Below are 5,594 nucleotides of genomic sequence, written 5' to 3' on the forward strand. Positions count from 1 at the left end.
TATATATATATATATATATATATTGGCTTTCCTACAGATGTGTACCCACCCCAAATTTGTTTCCTCATAACTTCCAGAAAAATGAATATTTCTAAATGAAATTTTCTACAAATATGCTTCAGATGATGTAGAGTTTGATTATACCAGATTATGTGATGGAAATTTTCTTCCGGAAGTGGGACGATGAGTTTCGGGAAATTCACACGAGACGGTTTTCTTTACTCATGACTTTCATAAAAATGGTTAATTTTTTTTTATGACATGTTCGATAAATACCTTTCAGAGTGTGTAGATTCTGATTATATCGGAATCCAATATGAAAAACAAAATTAGTGGGCATACATAGCACACACATACATAGCAACACACGTAATGTGTGTACAAAACGAAACTTGAAATTTCGAAAAAAAATGTGATGCGTGTTAGTATGTATGTGTGTGTGTGCTCACTGTTTTATTTTTCACATCCAATTCCGATATAATCGTAATTTATACAGTTTCAAAAATATTTGTAGAAAATTTCATTAAAAACCACCCATTTTTCTGAAAGTTATGAGGAAACAAAGTCGGTGGGGTACACATCTATGGGAATGCCTATACATACATTTGCTGAGACCCCCTTCGGTCATGACTGACCATGGGATTGCACCTAGAAAGTTACCCTCTGTGGCACAAGTCTGGGCAACGTTGTTTGTGGAAGACCAGCAGTCGCCCATGCATACCGGCCTCCCTTCTCCACGCTACTGATGTTATCCAAAGGAAAGGCAAAGGGGCCGATACAGCTTGGCACCAGTAACGTTGCAACTCATTTCTACAGCTGAGTGAACTGGAGCAACGTGAAATAAAGTGTCTTGCTCAAGAACACAACACACAGCCCGGTCCGGGATTCGAACTCACAACCTCACGATCGTAAGCTCGACGCTCTAACCACTGAGCCATACACCTCCACACACACGCACACTTATATATATATATATATATATATATATATAATAACCAAAATATATGTCTTTAAGTGCTACTATTAGTTTCATGTGCTGAGAGCATGCCAAACAGTGTTTTTAACATGTCTAGTGTCCTAGCACAATCATCAGACACTGCCTACACAGCAAAATGAACTAAAAACTACCCACCCATAGAAATACTTTTTCACAATAAATTCCGATATAAGCAGAATCTACATCATCTGAAGCATATTCATCAAAAATTTCATTAAAAAAATATCCATTTAAAAAAAAATCTTACATATATATATATATATATATAAAATGTGTGTGTGATTGTATGGATGGCTGGATGTATATACATGCATATACAGTAAAAATATGGGTTTTAGAAGGGAAAAGAGATGACAATACACTGTATTGATTGGAAGATTTTTCCATGGTCATTGAAATATATTTTTGGAGACTTCATACATTCATATATACATATATCATCATCATCGTCGTCATTTAACGTCTGTATTCCATGCTGGCATGGGTTGGACAGTTTGACAAGAGCTGCTTGGGCCCCATCTCTGTTTTGGCATCGTTTCAACAGCAACATGCCTTTCCTACAACCACTTTACAGAGTGTACTGGATGCTTTTACACAGCACCAGCATGGGCGTTTTACATAGCACTAACATGGGTGCTTTTTATGTGGCACCAGCACCCATGAGCCTGCAGGATTAGGATCACTCAACTGAAGTGGGATATAGGGGACATGCCTGTATGTAAGGACAGCCATTTGCCTAGCTTGGCATGTCTTCTCAGGCACAGCAAACTGCCACAAGTCTCAGTCCCTTCTCATCCCCTCTGTGAGGCTCAATGTCTGAAGATCCTTTCTCATCTCTTTGTCTTGGGTCTACCCCTTCCACACATTTCCTCCGCAATTAGGGGTTGGTACTTATTGATACAGACATATTCGTATATATATATACATACATATATGTATGTATATATATACATACATATATGTATGTATATATACATACATATATTCGTATATATACATACATACATACATATATATATATATATATATATATATATATATATATATATATATATATATATATATATATATATATATATATATATACATATATACACATACATATATATATATGCTGCAACTGTAGATGTCCTAACTTAACTATTTATTATTCATTGACTGGTAGGAAACTTATGTTCTAGATATAATTCCTCATCATTCCTTATCATTCATCATTCATTATCATTCATCATCATTCCTTATCATTCATCATTCATCATTCATTATCATTCATCATCATTCATTATAATTCTATGCTCGAGGTAATTTTTTTCTGCAGCCATCATGGAATATAGCCTTACTGGGAAGTAGGTGAAGGTTGGCGACAGGAAGGGCATCCAGCTGTAGAAAATCCATCCCAACAAATTCTGACTCATGCAAACATGGAAAAAAATGGATACTAGTGGATATTAGGTGGTAGTGGTGGTGATGGTGGTGATCATGGTCCCGATGATGATGGTGATGATGTATCACAAAGTTTAATCCTTTCAATAGACCCATTTAACCCCATACACTGAGGTTTTGATGTATTTGAACCCAGATTATTGTTGACCGAACAGTCTTTACTTGTTCTATTTTTGTTGGATATAAACTTTTAATAATCTCAAATGAATTTTGTTCTTAATTTAAACCAAAACAAAAAAAAAATCCAGTATATATATATATATATATATATTCATTAGATGTTTGTGGTTAATAATTATTGAAGCTTAAAGAAATCCAACTCTGTCATGGAGAACAGAATTACACAAGACTAAAAGCAATGAAAATGGTGTATCATCAGTTGTAGTAATATGAGCTAAGGGTTTGAAATATAAAGGATTAGCTGAGGAATCAGGGTTAAAGCTTAATGTCTACCAAACCCAAGTGGCAATAAAGGAAATTAAAATTTTAGCATTTATTACTCACTCTCCCACTGTACTACACCTGCCCCCCCTCTCTCTCTTTCTCGCAACTCAACTTACTGCTCATCATCTCTCTCTCTCTCTCTTTTCTTCCTTTCTCTCTTCTATCATCATTACTATTCTGCTATTTTCCCACCCCCAATCATCATTGTTCACCCCACTTACCCACCATTTACTGCATTGCATCTCTATAGTTGTCACCTACCCTTCCCTACCTCCCATAAGCCTCTCAACCCTTGTTCCTTACATTCACCCCCTTCTCCCAAATACTCTTACAACCTCCCCCCACTCACACTCCAAGTTCCTCCCCCACCCCACTCATACTTGTAATCACTTTCTACCCTGAAAGTCCACCCAGTTCACCCTTATTTTTATCCCTTTCTAGTTTGACCTCCCCAACCACTCCCACCCTCTCTTCTAAAATATGACCAAACATGTGACCCCTCTACAACAAGAAACTTGTTTTGCTCTGGGCCCTTCTTTCATACTTTATAACCCTTCATCTCTGAGCAGAAAGCTGCCTGTCTCAGGGTTTATAGCAGCGTAGTTCTCAACCATGGCTCCCAGGGCCACATGCTACCCTCAAGTACCCTTCTCCAATGGTCTTCCTTCTATAAATATAATAAATTTTTCTTTAATTTTGTTTTTTTATTGTTTTTGGTGTGTGGCCCATAAAAATGATCCTGGTTTTGGATCTAATCTGGATATTAAAATGGTTGAGAACCACTGTTTGTCATTTTGCAAATTGTAGAGCAACGTCACTAGTGCTGGTGGCACAAATAACAGCACCTGGTACATAATGTAAAGTGGTTTGCGTTAGGAAGGGCATCCAGCCATTGAAACCAAGCCAAAGCAGACAATTGGGGCACAATGCAATCGTTGGGGCCCTCACATACTGTCCTATGCCTGCATGGACCATTAACTGATGATGACGACAATGGTGGTAGTGGTGATGGTGGTGATGACGATGATGACAACACCAATGGCGGTGAGGATGATTGATTGTATTTTACATGCCAAAATAATTCTTTTATTAAACATTTTTGCCCTTATATTTCTATGTTTCTCTTTTCTAATATATTCATTCCTTATAAATTCTGTATTTTCAAGGTGGTGCCCCAGCATGGCTACTCTCTGACTGAAACAAGTAAAAGGTCAAAGATATCTCAATGTAATAAATGTTTTCATTAAAAAATTAAAATATTTTTAAAAACACACACAAAAAAACCTTTTATTTTCAGAAATTTTAATGTAATTTAGATTCTTTTATTTATTTTAAGTCAATTTTGTGAAGAATCACTTTCTTGATTACAGGTGTCCCAAGGACCAGTCATTGATTTTTCACATTTCTCAAGGAGAGGGAGTGACAAGGGAATCATCATCATCATCATCATCATCATCATCTTTTTTTATGTCCACTTTTCCATGCCTGTATAAGTTGGATGGCAGATTTTCTACAACTGAGTGCCCTTCCTGTCACCAACCCTCACCTGTTTCCAAGGAAGGTAATATTTCCCCATAGCCAGACATTGGCAGTGACACTCATTTACAATTATCACACACACACACACACAATGGATGGTTTTGTGTCACCTATACCAGGTATTCTTTTCTACTCTAGGCACAAGACTCGAAATTTTGAGGGGAGGGGTCAGTTGATTAGACTGACCTCAGTATGCAACTGGCACTTAATTTATCAACCCCCAAAAGGATAAAAGGCAAAGTCTACCTCGGTGGAATTCGAACTCAGAACATAAAGACAGATGAAATACCTCTAAGCATTTTGCCTGGTGTGCTAACGTTTCTGCCAGCTCACCGCCGCCTTACCTTTACCAAGTATTAACTCACTCATCCTTCCCCCACTTCTCCGTCACCCCTCTCTATGTGCAGTGTAAAAGGTGTCTGTTTTAATTGCATTCATTCAGACAAGGAGCAGGCATGGCAGTGTGGTTCAGAAGTTTGTTTCCCAATCACATGGTTTCTGGTTCAGTTCCACTGTGTGGCAGACACTCTGGGGAACTGTTTTCTTGAGCCAACAAAAGCCTTGTAAGTGGATTTAGAAGACGGAAACTGAATGAAGCCCATTGTACATACATATATGTGTGTTTATGCGTCTGACTTGACATCACTTGACAATTGTAAATGAGTGTCATTGTTATACAAGCAGTGTCCTTCATTTCCAGTCTTCCGTGAAAACATGTTTGGCCATGGGGAAATGTTTGCCTTGTAAGGAAACGGGTAAAGGTTGGCAACAGGAAGGGCATCTGACCGTTGAAAAGTTGCCTTAATGAATTCTAACTCATGCAAGCATGTAAAAGTGGACGTTAAAAAATGATAATGCTGTTGTTGATGATGATGACGGTTTACCGTAATGTCCCCTACAGCCTCAATAAATCTGCAGGGAACAGAACAGGAATAAAATGTGGACCAACCTAGCACTATTTCTACAACTGTCAAAGACCCAAAAAATCGAGCTCCACTTTTTGTGAAGGTTTCGCTTCTCTCTCTTCTTTACTTTCTTCTCTCTCTCTCTCTCTTTCTCTCTCCCTTTGTGTACAAACATGTTTGCTTGTATATGAACACGATTTACCTAGCAAGGTCACTTGAGATATCTGTAATCAGTGTGTGTGTGGGTGTGGGTGTGTGTGTGTGTG

At 37.8% G+C, this 5,594-nt stretch overlaps 1 long non-coding RNA gene across 1 annotated transcript in view; it reads left to right on the plus strand.

Annotated features, from left to right (window-relative positions):
- Positions 1-5,594, plus strand: part of LOC128247362 (uncharacterized) — a 34,837-nt gene that overhangs the window by 19,150 nt on the left and 10,093 nt on the right. Inside the window, exon 2 of the long non-coding RNA XR_008263763.1 lies at positions 3,692-3,928. This is a non-coding gene — a long non-coding RNA (uncharacterized LOC128247362). The remainder of the gene's footprint in view (positions 1-3,691; positions 3,929-5,594) is intronic.

Source organism: Octopus bimaculoides, chromosome 3 (assembly GCF_001194135.2).
Source record: "Octopus bimaculoides isolate UCB-OBI-ISO-001 chromosome 3, ASM119413v2, whole genome shotgun sequence".
NCBI classification, from domain to species: domain Eukaryota; kingdom Metazoa; phylum Mollusca; class Cephalopoda; order Octopoda; family Octopodidae; genus Octopus; species Octopus bimaculoides.